This window comes from Canis lupus, chromosome 19, assembly GCF_011100685.1.
Source record: "Canis lupus familiaris isolate Mischka breed German Shepherd chromosome 19, alternate assembly UU_Cfam_GSD_1.0, whole genome shotgun sequence".
NCBI lineage: Eukaryota > Metazoa > Chordata > Mammalia > Carnivora > Canidae > Canis > Canis lupus.
The window spans coordinates 4209874-4228716 of NC_049240.1; the positions used below are offsets into that span (position 1 = coordinate 4209874).

The following is an 18843-nucleotide window of genomic DNA, read 5'->3' on the forward strand; positions in this document are numbered from 1 at the left end:
GGGAGCGGACACCAACTGCCCTGGAGGAGGCGGGGGGCGCTCGCGGGGCCCGGTCCCTTGTGCTTAAAGGCTTGAGTTCCTTAGTTCAAGAGAACGCCCGGGCTCGCCGTGTTTTCCAACTAAGGGGCCCGTGAAACTTCATCGGAGTTAAGAGGATCTCTTCACGAACCCCGTTTGCTGTCCGGCTGCCCCCCACGTTTAAAAGTAAAAAAGAAAGGGACGCCCGGGTGGCTCAGCGGTTGGGCGCCCGCCTTCGGCCCAGGGCGTGACCCTGGGGTCCCGGGATCGAGTCCCGCGTCGGCCTCCCCGCTGGGAGCCTGCTGCTCCCTCGGCCTGCGTCTCTGCCTCTCTCTCCCTGTGTCTCTCATGAATAAATAGTCTTAAAAAAAAAAACAAAAACAAAAAGCAACTCTCTGAAGAAGTCACCAGAGTGGCTTTTCCAGGTGGGGAAAGAAGAATCCCGCCGGCCCCCCCACGGGGCGCCGGGAGCCCCAAGAAGGAAGAGGCCCCACCTTCTCGGTTCCCCGGGGACAGCGGCGCGGCCGGCGGCTCTGAGCTGAGCCGCACCCCTGGGGCATTTCCAGGGCCCCCACGCCCTGCCTTCAGGGGCTTTTCTGGCCTCGCGGCTGGCCGAGGAGCCGCGGGGAAGCTGGAGGCGGGCGCGGGGAGCCCGGGCGGGCGGGGTGGGGGCGCGGTGCGGGCCGCGTGGGTGCAGGGTGCGGCCGGGGGGGCGCGGGGCGCGGGCGGGGCGCGGGCGGGGCGGGTGCAGGGAGCGCGGCCGCAGGAGGCGGGAGCGCACGCGGCCGGTCGGTCCGCGCTCCGGGGCGCCCGTCGCTTTGTTCCGGGAGCGGCGGCAGGGAGCGGGCGGCGGCCGGGCGTGGCGGCGCGGGAACCGGCCGAGGCGCAACTTCGCGTCCGTCCGTCCGTCCGTCCGCACCAGCGCGCGGGAGCTCCTCGCCGCCGGCGTCCGCGCACCGGGGCCCCTCGGTGCCCAAGGGGGTCCGGGGCGTGCGGCTCCCGCCGGGTCTCGCTGCCGGGCTCCCCCGCCCGGGGCGCCCCCGCCGCCTGCCCGCCGCCCTCCCGCCGCGGGCCGAGCGGGGCGCGACAAAGGCTCGGTGCGGGGCCCTCCGCGCCCCGCAGCTGCGCGCTGAGCCCGCCGCCGCCGCCCCCGCGGGCACCAACCGCCGCGCCGCCGGGCCGTTGGGCGGGGGTCATTTCTGGGAACGGGGCGGGGTCGCGGGCGAGCGCGGCGGCGGCGGCGGCGGAGGAGGAGCGGGCGGCGCCGAGGCCGCGAGGCGGGGGGGCGGGGCGGCCGGAGCGTCACGGGCGGGGCGGGGCCGGGGCGGGGCCTGGAGGGGGCGGGGCCGCGGCGCGCTCGGTCCGCCGCGCCCCCGCCCGTCCCTGGCGGCGGCCGAGGAGTGGAGCCTGGGCGGGCGGCGGGGGGGACCTGCGCGGGGAGTTTTCCCGAGCCCCGGCCCCGGTAACGGCCGCACTGGCCGAGCGCGGAGCTGAGCCCGGGAGGGGCCGGAGTGACAGCGGGGCCGCGGGAGGCTGTGCCGTGCGGCCCGGGCGGCGGGGAGCGGGAGCGGGAGCGGGAGCGGGAGCGGGAGCGGGCGCTGCAGGTGCACGCGCTGCCCCCGCCCGGCGCACGGCGGGGCCCCCGCGGAGGGCTGCGGTGGCAGCGGCGGCTGCGGGAGCCCCGAGCGGGGACGGGACAGGTGGCCCGCCTTGACCTGGGCGAGCGGGCTCGGGAGAAGTTGGGGGCCGGGGGCGGGCCGGGGGCGCGGGGCCCCGCGGGGCGCGAACTGCCGGCCCCGGGTGACAGGCGCGGCGGCGACGGGCGGGCCTCCCCGAGCCGCGCGGGGAGGGGCGCGGCGGGGCGGGGCGGGGAGGACGGGGGAGGCGGACGCGAGTGTCCTGGTGGCGGCGGCAGGAGGCCGAGGGGGAGGAGCCGAGGCGGGGGGCGGGGGCGGGGCGGGGGCGGGGCGGGGCGGGGGCCCCCACTGCTCCCCGCGCCGGGCTCTGTGTCGCCGCCGTCGCCTCGGCGGTTGGGCATCGCGGGGCGGCGCGGGCGGGGCGGGGCGCTGCGCGGGGCGGCCGCCGCTGTTTTGTTCGGTCGTCTCCCGGCGGAGCGGCTCGGGCTGCCGGGGAGGCCCCGGGCCCCTCGGGGCGAGTCGGCGGCCGGGCCGGGAGGAGAGCGGCGCGGCGGAGAGCAGGTAAGAGCGCGGGCCGCCGGGGCCTCGCCGTCCGGGTCCCCGCCCCGGGCGCTGCCGGCGGCTCCCCGGAGGCTGCGGCGGTGACAACGGCCGGGCGCCGCGGGGCAGCGGCGGGGCGGCGGGACTCGGGGCGCGGGGGGCGGGGGGCCCGCGGGCGGGGGATGGGCCGCGCGGCCGGCCCGCCGTGTTTACATCTCCGCGAGTCGCCCGTGCGGCCGGGACGGGGCTGAGCCGCTGCCCCGCGGGGAGGCCGGGCGGCGGGGCCGGGCGGCGGGGCCGGGGCCGGGCCGGGCCGGGGCGGGGGCGGGGGCGGGGGGCGGCCCGCAGGAAGCGCGTCCCGGGGGCGGGGGGGCCGGGGGGGCCGGGGCGGGACCGGGCGGCCCCGGGGCGGCGGGGGGCCGGGCGCGCGCTCCTTCCCCGTCGGGCCCTCCGGCCGCCGCTCCCGTGCCCGCCCGGCGGCTCGCGTGGCAGGTTGTGCGCGGTTCTTCTTTTATTCTCGGCTCCGCGCCGGCGCCCGCCCGCCCGCCCGCCCGCTGCCCCCGGGGGCCGGAGGCTCGAGGCTCGGCGCTGCGCGCAGGCTGGGCTGGAAACCAAACAAAAACGGGCTGTGTGGCGCGCGTCCCGCGGCCGCCCTGGGTCCCCGCCGGGCGAGGCTGCCCCCCGGGACCGCGCGGGAGGGGGCCTGGGGCTCCGCCGGGGCGGCTGCTGCGGACTCCCCAGCGCCTTCGCGAGCCGAGCCCCCGCGCCCCCCGTACTCCCCGAGCCCCCCGAGCCCCGCAGCCCCGCACCTCCCGAGCCCCCCGCACCCCCGCTCGGCTGGGACATCTTTACTCCATGTCGGTAAAGGACGGAGAAAACACCCCACAAGGGCCCAGAGCAGTCCCGAGTGCACCGTTCCCCGCGTCTCCCGCCGCCCGCCCCCCGGGCTCCCTTCCCAGGACCTGGACTCGCCGCCGAGCAGCCCGAGAGTTGTTAGTCGTCGTTTAAACGAGGGGGGAGGACGGGGGGGAAACACTTCATTGGAAAACCTGTAAAATTTCCCCCCCTTCGTGGCCATTTGCTCTCAGCTGCGTGGTTTACATTTTAATCCGGTGATGATACAACAGTAATCTTGCGTTTGGTAATCAGATTTGCTTTCCTTTTTACCTGTGAGTCACTGTAGAGAGGGAAATGCGCACTTTCTCTAGGGCCGTGACACAGAGCAGGGCCAGCACCGCGGAGGGACGGCCGCTTTGCCAAGGTAGGATGGGGCACTCGCGTTTCAGAGTTTCTTCCTTTCTTTAAGAGGGAGAAACGACTTTATGCAAGCCTGGGGATCACTAGATTACATGTAAGGAATTTAGGGACGACTGAAGTTTGTATGTCGTGCAATACAGTTCATGCAGTGTGTTGCTTTGAATGTCCCCGAGCTCTCTCCTAGTGCACACATTAAGTAGAAGATTGAAATATCTTGGGCATATGAAGTTTGAACATTTACTGTCAACCTATGTTTAAAGGTTAGTGACTGAACTAGTTACTCTGATTAATCATTGCTTCCCATTTCAGATATGTATATATACATATATATACACACACATATATATGTGTATATATACAGACACACTAATTTACCAAATTATCAGAGTGTGATTGGAAGGTATTTATAACTTTGAGATTTTTCTGTCCTAAATATTAGGATGTTAACTTTGGATGTGGCAGGCCTAACCAGTGTTGTTGGCTTTACCTACTCACCGGTCATACACCAAGGTGGGGTTTTTTGTTTGTTTGTCTTGGTAGCAGTTTTATTGAGATATAATTTATGTACCATTCAATTCACCAATTTAAATTTAACGTGTAAAATTAAGCGGTTTTTACTATATTCACAGAGTTCTTGCACTATCACCATAATCGATTTTAAGACATTTTCATCATCCGGAAAAGGAATCCTATACCCATTAATGGTTACTCTTCTTTTTCCCCTAAAATCCCTAGCTCTAGGCAACCACTGATTTGTCTCTATAGATTTGCCTATTGTGGACATTTTTTTTATAAGTAGAATCAGGAGCGCTGGGTGGCTCAGTGGGTTGAGCTCTGACTCATGATTTTGGCTCAGGTCCTGATCTTAGGGTGGGAAGATGGAGTTGGGGGTGGAGCCTTCTTAAGATTCTCTCCCCTGCCTGGCCGCCCCGCCCTTGCTTAAAGCACACACACACTCAAAAAATAAAAGAATCATATAATATGTAATTTTTCATGACTAGTTTGTTTTAATATACTGTTTTAAAAGCCCATGTTGTAGCATATGTCATTGTTTCTTTTTATTGCTAATATTCTATTGTATGGATATACTACGTTACTTATTAGTGGACGTTTGAGTTTTCACTTTCTTGTTATTATGAACAATGCTGCTTTAAACATTTTTGTACACTTTTTTGTGGTTATGTTTTCATTTCTCTTGGGTATGTACCTAGCATAGAAAGTTAATATGCAAAAAATAAAAATAAAAAAGAAAGTTAATATGCATAAGTCTATTGCATTTCCATTCCCAAATATGAACTATCAGAGAGATTAAGAAAACAATCCCATGCACAATTGCATAAAATACTGAGGAGTAAATTTAACCAAGGAGTTAATAGACCTTACTCTGAAAACTATAAAACATTGATGAAAGAAATTGAAGATGAAAAAAAAAAAAAGAAATTGAAGATGATACAAATAAATGGAAAGATAAACCATACTCATTGGATTAGAGAAATTAATATTGTTAAAATATCCGTACTATCTGAAGCAATCTACAAATTCATTGCAACCTCTATCAAAATTTCAATGGCATTTTTCACAGAAGTAGGAAAAATAATCCTAAAATTTGTATAGAATTTTATTTGTATACAAAAGACCGTATAGCCAAAGCAATCTTGAGAAGGAAGAATGAAGCTGAAGATACTAATCTCCCTGATTTCAAACTATACTACAAAGCTATATAGTTAAAGCAGTATGGTACCTCCCCAAAAACAGACATAGATCAATAGCACAGGATACAGCCGAGGAAATAAACCCATTCTTATAAGGTCAAATAATGTTTGACAGAGGAGGCAGGAAGTTACAATGGAAGAAACGTCTCTTCAATAAATGGTGCTGGGAAAACTGGACAGTTACATTGCAAAAGAATGAAACTGGACCACTTTATTGTTTTATTTTTAAATTTTTATTTATTTTGGAAGTAATCTCTCTGCCCAGTGTAGGACCTGAACTTATGACCCCAAGATCGAGAGCCAAGTACTCCACAGATTGAGCCAGCCAGGTGCCCCTAGACTACTTTCTTTCTTTCTTTTTTTTTTTTTTTTAAGATTTTATTTATTCATTCATAAGAGAGACAGAGAGAGAGAGGTAGAGACACAGGCAGAGGGAGAAGCAGGCTCCATGCAGGGAGCCCAACGTAGGACTCGATCCCGGGACTCCAGGATCAGGCTCTGGCCTGAAGGCAGCGCTAAACCGCTGAGCCACCCGGGCTGCCCGGCATTGGCTATTTTTACATATAATTATTAGCCATTAATGTATCCTTTTTGTTGAAGTAGCCATCCAAATCTTTGCCCATTTTTATTTTATTATTGAGTTCTAAAAGTTCTTCTTTTAAAAAATGTATTTACCTGAGAGAGAGAGAAAGAGAGAGAGGAGGGAGGGGCAGAGGAAGAGGGAGAGAAAATCAAGCAGATTCCCCAATGAGTGGGAAGCCTGACCTGGGGCTCAGTCTCACAACCCTGAGATCATGCCCTGAGCTGAAATCAAGAGTCAGATGCCGGGATCCCTGGGTGGCGCAGCGGTTTGGCGCCTGCCTTTGGCCCAGGGCGCGATCCTGGAGACCCGGGATCGAATCCCACATCGGGCTCCCGGCATGGAGCCTGCTTCTCCCTCTGCCTGTGTCTCTGCCTCTCTCTCTCTCTCTGTGTGACTATCATAAATAAATAAAAATTAAAAAAAAAAGAATAGTTCAATCTTTAACTTTAAAAAAAAAAAAAAAAAAAAAAAAAAAAAAAAAAAAAGAGTCAGATGCCTAACCGACTGAGCCACCCAGGCCCCCTGAGTTGTAAAAGTTCCTTATGTGTTCTGGATGTAAGCCCGTTATTAGATACATGATTTGCAAATATTTTCTCCTAGTCTGCGGCTTGTCTTGACCTTTTTTTATTGGAGCCCTTTGAGATGCAAAAAATTTTAAAATATATGTATTTTTAGAGTTTTTATTTTTTAAAGTATGCTCTAGGCTCAATGTGGGGCTCGAACTCATAACCCCAAGAGTCCATATGCTCCACTGAGCCAGCCAGGTGCCCCCCCCCCAAATTTTAATTTTTATGGAGTTTAATTTCCCAGCTTTTTCTTTCATAGATCATGCTTTTGTTGTAAGAACTCTCTGCATAATCCAGGGTCTCGAAGATTTTCTCCTTTGTTTTCTTCTAGATGTTTTATAGTTTTTGCTCTTAGATTTAGGATCTATTTTGAGTTAATTTTTGTTTTTGTTTTTGTTTTTGTTTTTGGTTTTTTTGAGTTAATTTTTATGTATGGTGTGAAGTAAGGGTCTAAATTCATCTGTTGTAATATGGAGTGTGTTAGAACAATTTGTTGAAAAGATACCATTTCTCCATTGATTATAAACGTAAAGATTTATTTCTGGACTCAGTTCTATTATCTATATATCTATCTTTACACTAGCTGAGACTAACTCCGTCTTTATTATTGTGCCCAGTGGTAACTTATGAAACCAGGTAGTGTAAGCCTCTGGTTTTGTTTTTGTTTTTAAAAGTTATAGCTCTTCTGGGCCCAATGTAAGAATTTTAGGATTAGCTTATTAATGTCTGCAAAACAGTCTTGGGGTTTTTATGGGTAGGCATTGAATCTGTAGGTCAGTTTGGGGAGAATTATAAATCTCGGAATATTTACTTTTCTGATACAGGAACATGAAAATTTCTCTTGATTTATTGACCTTTAATTTTCTCAGTGATGTTTTGTAATTTCAGTGTATAAATCTTATGCTTAATTTTTTAATTTTATTGTGGTAAGAACACAACACAAAATCTACTTCCTGAACTTTTTAAGTATTTAATGCAATACTGTTTACTATAGGCACAGGTGTTGTATAGAACATCTTTATATTTGATAGAGGATTCCTTTTAAATCCTAGTTTGTTCCTGAATTTTTATCATGAATGAGTATTAGGTTTTGTCAAATGCTTTTTCTGCATCTGTTAGCTTGACCAACTGTCACAGTTTGCCCAAGACTGTTGTGGTTTTAGCACTGAAATTCCTGCATTTTGGGAAACTCTTCTGCCCTGAACAAACCAGTATGGTTGGTCACCTCAGTATCTTAAATGATCATGTGGTTCCTGTCCTTTATTCCATTAATATTGTGTGTTATATTAATTGATTCTCAGATATTAAATTTAGCCTTAGTCCTAGGATAAATCTCACTTTGTCATGGCATATAATTCTTACTATAGTTGCTGGCTTTCCTTTGCCAATGTTTAGTTGAACATTTTTGTGTCTGTGTTTATGAAAGATACTGGTCTGTAGGTTTTTTTTTAAATATATTTTTGGATTTTGTAACATAGTAATACTAGCCTCAGAATGAATTGAGAAGTATTTCCTCTTTTATTTTCTATAAGAGTTTGTGAATAGTTGATATTATTATCTCTTGGAATACATCTGATAGAATTTACTACTGAAAGCATCTGGGCCTGGATTTTCTTCTTTTGGAAAATTTTTAAACTGCTAATTCAGATTCTTTATTGGTCATAGGTCTGTTCAAATTTTCTGCTTATTTTTGAGGTAGTTTCTGTAATTGTGTTTCTTGGGATTTGTTTGTTTCTTCTAAGCTATTTAATATTTTTGGCACATAGTTCAGAATGTTCTTGGATGTACTTTTAATTTTACTAGTGTAGGTAGTGATGTCCCTCCTCTTTTTTTTTTTTTTTAATTTTATTTATTTGAGAGAGGGCGCATGAGGGGCAGAGGGAAAAGCAGGCTCCCCACGAGCAGGGAGCCTGATGCAGGGCTGAATCGGGGGACTTCAGGATCATGATGTAAGCCGAAGGCAGATGCTTAACCTGCTGAGCCACCCAAGCATCCCACTCCTTATTTCTTTTTTGTGAATTTGACTTTTGGACTGGTTATTTTCTTTCAGTCTAACGGATTTCGTGTAAGATTTCTTGTGTGGCAGGTCTGTTATCAATGAACTATTTCAATCTTTGTTTTTTGGGATTGCTTTTATTTTGCTTTTATTTTTGAAGAATAGTTTTGCTGGATATAGAGTTCTTTGTTACAGATTTTTTTTCTTTCGGCACCTTGACTGTGTTGTTTCCTGCTTTCTGACCACCATTGTTTCTGATGAGTTGTTTTTCTCTTTGTGCTTTCATGATTTTCTATGCCTTTGGCTTTCAATAATGATATGTCTAGGTGTTGATCTCTTTGTGTTTATCCTACTTTGGATTCATTAAACTTGAATCTATAGATTTCAACAGTTTGGCAAGTTCTGACCATAATCTTCAAATATTTTTTTCTGTCCTTTTCTCCCTCTTTGTTCCTTCTGAAACTTGCAATAAATGTACTTTGGTTGTTTGATGGTATCCCGTAAGTCTCAGGCTGTGTTCATTTTTTAAAATTCTTTTTTTCTCTTCTTCAGAATTGGTAATTTCTGTTGATGGATCTCCAAGTTCACTGACCCTTGTGTCATCTCAAATCAGCTATTGAACTCTGCTAGAGAATCTTAAATTTTGGTTGATTACTTTTTAACTCTTTTTTTTTTTTTTTTTTTTTTTTTTTTACTTTTTAACTCTTGAATTGTATTTTCACCTCCAGAATTTCCATTTTTTCCCATATTTTTAATGTAGTAGTAGTGTATCTTTTTTAAGATTGCCCATTTTTTGAGTTATAGTTGTCATGCTTTCCTTTAATTCTTTAAACATGATCTCTTTAATTGCAGATAAAGTTATATTTTAGGTAGAAGATGATATCTAATCTATGTTAAATTCTAAAACGTTGCTTGTTTTATTTCTTAATTATGTTCAATAATTTTTATCTATCTTATGATAGACAGGAGTGTATATTACTCATAAATGCTAAATTTTATCTGATAGTTTTTATTTAGACATAATTAACAATTCACTTATAATTTCTAATGTTTACTGATATGTAGGATCAGTGTATAACTTGAAAGATATACCATTAATTCTGAAACTTTGAGGGGATCCCTGGGTGGCTCAGCAGTTTAGCGCCTGCCTTTGGCCCAGGGCGTGATCCTGGAGTCCCGGGATCAAGTCCCACGTCAGGCTCCCAGCATAGAGCCTGCTTCTCCCTCCTCCTGTGTCTCTGCCTCTCCCTCTCTCTCTCTCTCTCTCTCTCTCTCTCTATGTCTATCATAAATAAATAAATCTTTAAAAAAAATTCTGAAACTTTGAGTCAGTTTCTGAGCTGCTTATACAGTATAACATCTTCTTGCTGTACATATTTTTTAGTTAACCAGTTCTCTTACTGTAAGTGTTAATGCATAGAAAAAAATGGAAGATGCCTTAAGAGAGCCATATGTGTGAGAATGGTTATAAAATATCAAAATCTTCATATTAGGGACTCACTTAGTTTTGATATGAAAACCTAACTGATATTAATTTTGCCAAAAAATATCAAAATCTGCCTGACTTCTGATCATTTTGCTACTAAAGATGGTTCTATCAAGGATGGTTTGTCTCTTGCCAGAGTTAAGCAACTTGGATGCTAACAAACTATGGTTACATACTAACATGAGAAAAGATCTCAAAAGGAGGTGGAAAATAGTGATAAAGATAGAAGAAACTTGAGGGCAGCCCAGGTGGCTCAGTGGTTGAGCATCTGCCTTTAGCTCAGGGCATGGTCCCGAATCCGGGCAATCAAGTCCCATGTTGGGCTCCCTGTATGGAGCCTGCTTCTCTCTCTATCTGTGTCTCTGCCTCTCTGTGTGTCTCTCATGAATAAATAAATAAAAATCTTAAAAAAAACCCCAGAAATCTCCATATTAGCCTGTACATTTAATAGTATAGTATTAATTCATTTTAGGTTCTTGAGAGATTGTGGTGAACAAGATAAATGCAGTACTTGCTCTTATGGAACTTACATTCTGGTAGAGAAGACAAACATTAAACATAAATGAGTAAGATAATTTTAGTGATAAATATAATGAAATAAAATAGGTTATTGTGATATCAGATAGAGACTGATGAGGGAGCTATATGGCGATGGATGATTGGAACTGGGGAGCCATGATAGAAATGGCTCTTTATTTTTAAAAAAATTTTTTTCTTAATAATAAATTTATTTTTTATTGTTCAATTTGCCAACATACAGAATAACACCCAGTGCTCATCCCGTCAAGTGCCCCCCTCAGTGCCCATCACCCATTCACCCCCACTCCCCGCCCTCTTCCCCTTCCACCACCCCTAGTTCGTTTCCCAGAGTTAGGAGTCTTTATGTTCTGTCTCCCTTTCTGATATTTCCACACATTTCTTCTCCCTTCCCTTCACTCCCTTTCACTATTATTTATATTCCCCAAATGAATGAGAACATATAATGTTTGTCCTTTAAAGGGATGGTTCTTGAGGTGATATTTGTGTAGTGGGTGAGGAGGATTCAGTCTGTGGATGACCTGTAGAGCCTGTAGCCTAGGGAATGGGAGGTCCAGAATAAGCTTATTTTGTTGCAGAATAGGGCCACCGTAGTTGCAGCTCAGGAAGCCAGTGAAGGAGCTGAGGTCAGAGAAGTGGGGTGGGCTAACCTGAGATGCTCTTTATATAGACCATGTTTAAGATTTTAGATTTTTTTTTCTAAATGTGGTGGGAACCCACTGGAAAAATATTATAGTGACCTTCATTCTTATTTATTTATTTATTATTATTTTTTTTAGTGATCTTCATTCTTGACTAAAGAGTTAACTCAGTTTGTTTTTTTTTTTTTGAATTAAAAAAATTTTTTTTTATTTTTAATTTTTATTTATTTTTTATTTTATGATAGTCACAGAGAGAGAGAGAGGCAGAGATATAGGCAGAGGGAGAAGCAGGCTCCATGCACCAGGAGCCCGATGTGGGATTCGATCCCGGGTCTCCAGGATCGCACCCTGGGCCAAAGGCAGGCGCCAAACCGCTGCACCACCCAGGGATCCCGTTAACTCAGTTTGTAATTTTATTCTGTAATGATTTTTGAGTATGAGTAAATGTATGTCAGATTTTTGTCTAAATGATTTTAGCTTTATAAAGAGCAATAGGGAAAATCACTTTTCCTAATGTTTCTAACTTGAAAATTAGCTACCTAAAAATGAAATAAAATGTCAATATCTACAAAACTTTAAATTTGTTATACAGTTATAACAATGACAGAGATTCTTATAACAATTTTATTTATTTATTTTAAAGATTTTATTTATTTATTCATAGACACAGAGAGAGAGAGGCAGAGACACAGGCAGAGGGAGAAGCAGGCTCCCTGCAGGGAGCCTGACATGGGACTCGATCCAGGGTCTCCAGGACCACACCCCAGACCGCAGGCAGCGCCAAGCCGCTGCGCCACCGGGGCTGCCCTGATAACAATTTTAACCAATTTATGTTAATATTATAAAATTATACTCTCAACTATTCATAATTATGAGCTAAAATTTACAGATGGCATGATGTAGTTAGTTGTATGGTGACTTTCTAAATAGAACTATTTTTCCTCTCTGTTCCACTAGCAAAAACAGTCACAGTTTTTTTAAAAAATATTTTTAAAGATTTTAGTTTTTATTTGAGAGACAGAGAGAATGAAGGAGCCTGGTGGACAGGGGTGGGAGCCAGAGGGACAACTGGACTCCCTGCTGAGCAGGGAGCTGAATGGGGGGCTCCATTCAGGATCCATCCCAGGATCCCGAGATTATGATCTGAGCTGAAGGCAAACACTCAACCAAGTGAGCCACCCAGGTGCCCCAGTCACAGTTATTTTTGTTTGACTAATATTAACATAAAATAAATATGACTTCAAGTCACTTCAGATTAGACAAAGTGGAATATAGTCCTCTAAAGCTTTATGTGAATAAAATTTATGAAGATAAACTACTTTTTCAAAATATTACTATTTGTTAAACGACAGTAAATTATGGTTTTTGTAAGTGAAAAGTGAAAGTGAATAGTAACCTCCAGTATTTCCCCTTATAATGTCATGTATATTTTTAATATTTAAAATGTACTTTTCTAGAGGTGCCTGGGTGGCTCCCTTGGTTAAATGGCTGCCTTTGGCTCAGGTCATGATCCTAGGGTCCTGGGATTAAGTCCTGTGTTGGGTTTCCTGTTCAGTGAGGAGTCTGCTTCTCCCTCTTCCTCCGTGCCTGCCCCCCTTTTGTGCCTTCTCTCTCTCTCTCTCACAAACAAACAAACTGTGCTTTTCTATAATATTTAAAATATACTTTTTTGGTATTAGAAATATATTGAAAATTTCAGATAAGCTAGCTATATCAAACCAACTCAGGTATAATATAATTTGGAGGGTACTTTTAAATTACTCTAATTCTGTGTTAATATTGGTTTGCAGTGTGTATCTGAATATATTTCTTTGCCTTTTTTATTCACTAACATTTAATCTGACTATATTCAGTATTATATATATAGTTGTTAAAAGGTGCTTCCTTTTTCCCCCCAAATGATTTATTTTTTTATTTTTTAAAATATTTATTCATAAGAGACACAGAGAGAGAGAGAGAGAGAGAGAGAGACAGAGGCAGAGACATAGGCAGAGGGAGAAGCAGGCCCCATACAGTGAGCCCGACGTGGGATTCGATCCTGGGTCTCCAGAATTATGCCCTGGGCCGAAGGCGGCCCCAAACCGCTGAGCCACCAGGGCTGCCCCCAATAATGATTTAAAGAGCCTTAACAAAGGACACACAGAGATATATATTAGTGATAGTAAAATAGAGGAAGGAAGCCAAGAACAAGAAAACTTGAGTCAGGAGTTAAAATTGTTGTCTATTATGTGCCAGACACTGTTCTGAGAGGTGTGTATACGATGGTGATTAAAATAGCTATGGCTCAGCTCTAATGGAGCTTATATTCTAGTTTGTGTTGGTGGGGTGATAGAACGATTTGCATTAAGCATGTAAGAAAAAAACCTTCACCTTTTACTTCATTCCAGAGGAATGACAAGATGATTTGGGACAGGATAAAATCCAGACAACTAAAAAATTCTATTGTCTAATGCCTTTAATATCCTTGATATGATTCACTTAAGTAGAATAAAGCTAATTTGTTTTGGTTCCCACGCTAGCATATGTTACTTTACATTATTGGATTATAAATTTGGTCAAAAAAACAAAACCAAAAAATTTCTCTAATCTGGTAATTTATATGGTCTATAGGTTTCTACTCAGCGATAATCAGAGATGATAAGGAAGCTTAGAGGGACATTGCTGTAGATTGATTATAGGGCTAAGCTATATAAATAATGTAAAAATAAGTTAAATTCATGAGTTGGGATAAAACAAGCAAATAATATAGTAATTTCAGAATAAATACTAAAATGCAGAGTCCTTTGGTTTCTTATCTATACTTGAAGGCCAAAGTTTCTTTTTTTTTAATAATAAATTTATTTTTTATTGGTGTTCAATTTGCCAACATACAGAATAACACCCAGTGCCCATCCTGTCAAGTGCCCCCCTCAGTGCCCGCCACCCAGTCACCCCCACCCCCCACCCTCCTCCCCTTCCACCACCCCTAGTTTGTTTCCCAGAGTTAGGAGTCTTCATGTTCTGTCTCCCTTTCTGATATTTCCTACCCATTTCTTCTCCCTTCCCCTCTATTCCCTTTCACTATTATTTATATTCCCCAAATGAATGAGAACATATAAAGTTTGTCCTTCTCAGATTGACTTACTTCACTCAGCATCATACCCTCCAGTTCCATCCACGTCGAAGCAAATAGTGGGTATTTGTCGTTTCTAATGGCTGAGGAATATCCCATTGTATACATAGACCACAGCTTCTTTATCCATCATCTTTGGATGGACACCGAGGCTCCTTCCACAGTTTGGCTGTTGTGGCCATTGCTGCTAGAAACATCGGGGTGCGGGTGTCCTGGCGTTTCATTGCATCTGTATCTTTGGGGTAAATCCCCAGCAGTGCAATTGCTGGTTCGTAGGGAAGGCCAAAGTTTCAATCTTTTCTTTCTTTTCTTTTCTGGTGTCTTGTAGTTTATGAGGTTTAGGGTAGGGCTTGGCGGGGAGGGAAGGGTAGGGAGGGGAAGGGGGGGAAGGAAGGGAGGGAAGGGAGAAGGGAAGACGGGAAGGGACAGGGAAGGGAGGGAAGGGAAGGGAAGGGAAGGGAGAAGGGAGGGAAGAGGCGGGCCGTTAAGGGAGGGGAGGGAGGGGGGAGGCTCCTGGAAGGCAGTGAACTGCCCTTCTCCCTCCCTTCCCTTCCCTTCCCTTCCCTTCCCTTCCCTTCCCTTCCCTCTCTTTCTCTCTTTCTTTCATTTTTACAAGATTTATCCATTTATTCATGAGAGAGGCAGAGAGTGGGGCAGAGACATAGGCAGAGGGAGAAGCAGGCTCCCTGCAAGGAGCCCCATGCGGCTTTGTCCCGGGACCCTTGGATCACACCCTGAGGGAAAGGCAGACGCTCAACCACTGAGCCACCCGGGTGACTTTAATGATAAAGCATCTTAATCTTCACATATCTTTTATAGGAGAAGATGGGGGTCTGTGTCTTCTTCATTCCAGATCATTATGATTTTTATCATCTAAAAGTGCTGTTGGGTTGAAGATAAAGTTAGAAGTTTTACATTATCTGCAACTTTCTGTAGCTCTCATCATTATCATGAAGTGATCTTTATGAAGTCTTGCCATCACACTGGATAACAATACTATGATAGTTACATTATAATAATCATAGTAGCTGTGAGGTAGTTTCTATTGTTTTTTCCTTTTCACAGATGAATCTGAGACTTCAAGAAGTTAAATAACTTGCTGCATGGTAGAGTTAAGATAGTAGGTCTGAGACTGCTCTCCTTGGAAAGGCCTGTTTGCAGGGTTGGCCCATGGTTGGCATCTGGGAACTCCGCTCTCAGAGTGTTTCCAGTAACTGATGAGGTTGATTCACTGTGCCTAGACTGTGCAAACAATATGGTTTATGTTGAACACCTGCTTTCTTTCTGGGGGTCTGGAATTTTGGCATACATGTGGCAGAGGGTACCATGTGAGCAGCCCTCAATAAAACTCTGGGTGCCTTCTCTCTGATGGGCTTCCCTGGGCAGAAACATTGCACATACGTTGGTGTTTTTTTGTTGATGGGCTTCAAGTAAGTTCTGCATGCCCTCCTCTCATGGGAAGGAGAGAGTGTAAGGAAGCCTGCTGGTGGACTCCTCCATTTTATACCTGTCTCTCTTCTTTATTGCCTGCTGCATATCTTACTGTATCCATGAATGCAACTGTATGCTGAGATCTGTGAGATCTCCTGACACACTTTTTCAAGACTAAGATTCAGCCCTGCTGAAGCTGAGGATTTGTGTGTGTGTGTGTTAAAGATACTTATTTGAGAGAGAGAGAGAGACAGAGAGATTACAAGGGGGGCAGAGGGAGAAGCAGACTCCCTGCTGAGCAGGGAGCCGGACGTGGGACTCCAGCCCAGGACCCTGAGATGATGATCCAAGCTGACGGCAGACACTTAACTGACTGAGCTACCCAGGCGCCCTGAAGATTGGTGTTTTAACCTCTGGGGAAGCAGTTTATTTACCTTTGCCTGTCGATTAGAGACCTAGGTACAATGGAGAAGATGCTATTTCGTCCTTCAAATAAAAATAAGCCTGCATTCGTTCAGTCATCCATTCATTATACATTCTATGGGCCCATATGTGCCCATGTTCCAGGCCCTGAGGGGGGAGCTGTAAACCTTGGCTTCATTAGGTAAAGAGAGTCACCTTGTAAATAGTTTAGGCCTCAAAGTGGCCTAGGTCTTGTTGCTTCTGCAGGGGGCCTGCCTATCTATCTATCTATCTATCTATCTATCTATCTATCTATCTATCATCTATCAAGATTTTTATTTTTAGGTAATCTCCATAGCCAACTTGGACTCAAACTTAACCATCCTGAGATCATGAGTTGCATGCTCCACCAGGGGAGCCAGACAGGCACCTCTGCAGGGGACCTTTTTGTTTAGCACTATGAAAACGTTTATATTTTGGTTTTAGATAGTTCTTTTATTTGAAATAATAGGTAAACTTGAACTATACGCCCTATATCTGAGAATATTCGCTTGCTGCTAATACAGAATTCCACACCAAAATTTCTTTCTAAAAAGCAAACTCAACGCTGAAGAGAGCAAAGTAGAAAGAATTTCTAATGCTTTCACTTTCTTCCTAAGGCCTATAGAAATTATATGAGAGAATCTATGAGTTGAAGAATTCACACCCCCCCCCCCCCCGGTCCATGCCCCTCCCCCACTTTTTTTGAAAGAGAAAAAAGATCTATATACTTAATGTAGATAAGATATATATAATTTCCACTTAAAACGTTTTAAGCCTTCTAATTAGCCCATGTTATGAGCCAATTAGAAATAAGGAGAAAAATCTCCCATGGTGGGGTGGGAGATATTCTATGCATTTCTTTTACAGTTTTAATAAAACAAAAACAGACGCCTGTATAACCAAGAGACAGAAAAACTTAAAGATTGAGAGCATAGATGGACTCTGGAGCCAGACTGCTTGAGTTGAAATTGTGACTCTGTCACTTGTCTGTTGCTTAACCTTGGGTAAATTATTTGAATCTCCCCATGCCTCAGGTTTTCCCAAATATAAAATAGGAATGATAATGCCTGTTTTGTAGGATTGTGCAGATTAAGTAGTTAACACATATAATGAATTTAAACCAATGCCTGGCACAGAGCAAGTGCTGTATGAATGTTACCTATTATTATCCCTCTTTTGTTTGAGAAAAGAAGGAAAAATATTGTAAACTAAGCTAATTATTGACTGTCCTCTAGGATAAATTCACTTTAATGGATTCATGTCCTATCAAATCAGAATATTTAAACAGTTTGTGCTCATTTCAGCAGCACATATACTAGAATATTAAAATGATTCTAATATAAGGCAGTTTTTCTTTTTTTTTTAAATCCTGAAAGTAAGGAAGTTGGTTAAGTTTTTAGAATTAAATATACCAAGATGTCAGAATGTCAGTTGCTGGACTGGCAATTTATCCCTCCTTAAGAAAGAAAATTTCTTCCAGTTTGCTTTTTGGAATAGAACTTAACTAGATGTTGGGCTTTCTTAATGACTGGGAACCTGCCATATATCCCAACCACCTCTGTCTTGTAAAGGACTTGCTTGGCTACCATGATGCAGTTGAAACAAGACTTCTAAGCTTTTATGTATCTCTCTCTTTTTTTTTTAAGATTTTATTTATTCATGAGAGACAGAGAGAGAGAGAGAGAGAGAGGCAGAGACACAGGCAGAGGGAAAAGCAGGCTCCATGCAGGGAGCCCGACGTGGGACTCCATCCCGGGACCCCAGGATCAGGCCCTGGGCTGAAGGCGGCCCTAAACCGCTGAGCCACCCAGGCTGACCTATGAATCTCTTTTTGTATAAACAAGAGGCTATTGTAACCAGACTTTAGACTTTTCAAATCTCTGAGCAATAGTTAGGGAATAAGCCTTTACTTTGATTGTTACTTTTTCCCTAACTAAACCTCAGAGTATTTGTCCTTTTATCTGGTTCTGAATTGATTTGGAAATTTGCTTGTTTGCAGAATATGCATGGCTAAACATATTTATTCCCACAATTTAGTATTTCTTACAAATAGTTCATGAAGTCAGGGAATGAATAGTCCCATAAATTTGGGGTTATTGATAAATAATCAAAACTTTGTTGCTTCAGCCTCAAGATAGGTTGGATTCTATAGCTTTTGTTGAAGATTTATTTATTTATTTTGATGGGGGTAGGAATAGAGGGAGAGGGAATAAGAAACCCAAACAGACTCGTGCAGAGCACAGAACCCGATGTGGGGCTCAGTCGCAGGACCCTGAGATCACAACCTGAGCCAGAGACTTAATCCAGCTGGGCTATCCAGGCTCCCTGAGATAGTTGGATTCTAAACTGCACTTGATGTGAGTCCTTCCTCCATATACTTATTCTGACCCTTATTATCGCTGCCCTAGACTTTGAGCATTATGTGAACTGGTAACAGAGATTAGGAAGATAATAATATTAAAGGAGTATAACTAGGCAACAGTATAATTTTTTAGCTTCAATGGTGACTGTGGGCAGCCAGGTCAGGTTTGTTTTGCCTTGGTGTCTCTTTGCTCCTCAGTTGCTGTTGCTGCTGCTGCTGTTGCTTCTTCAAGATTTTATTTATTTGAGAGAGAAAAGAGTGAGTGAGAAAGAGCATGAGCAGGGGGAGAGGCAGAGGGAGAAGCCGACTCCCAGTGAGCAGGGAGCCTGACGTGGGGCTCCATCCCAGGACCCTGGGATCATGACCTGAGCTGAAGGCAGCTGCTTAACTGACTGAGCACCCAGACACCGTCATCAGTTCTTTAAATAACTGTAAAGTTTGAGTATTTGGAGTATTTTTAAATGTTGTTGTTTTAAGAGAGAGCAAGTGCCTTTGGGCGCATGTGCAAGTGGAGGGGGAGA

At 45.5% G+C, this 18843-nt stretch overlaps 1 protein-coding gene across 11 annotated transcripts in view; it reads left to right on the forward strand.

Moving 5' to 3' along the window:
* Positions 1–2111: 2111 nt before the first annotated feature.
* ELF2 (E74 like ETS transcription factor 2) overlaps positions 2112–18843 on the forward strand; it is a 97685-nt gene continuing 80953 nt past the window's right edge. For 2 of the 11 annotated variants that reach the window (XM_038564612.1, XM_038564607.1), the window contains exons 1-2: positions 3637–3712; positions 3892–3962. The gene's annotated coding sequence lies outside the window, so the exon portion shown is untranslated. Of the gene's footprint in view, positions 2217–3063; positions 3457–3501; positions 3713–3891; positions 3963–18843 lie in introns of those variants that run through there. The other 9 variants (XM_038564609.1, XM_038564613.1, XM_038564603.1 and 6 more) reach the window with 8 other exon arrangements.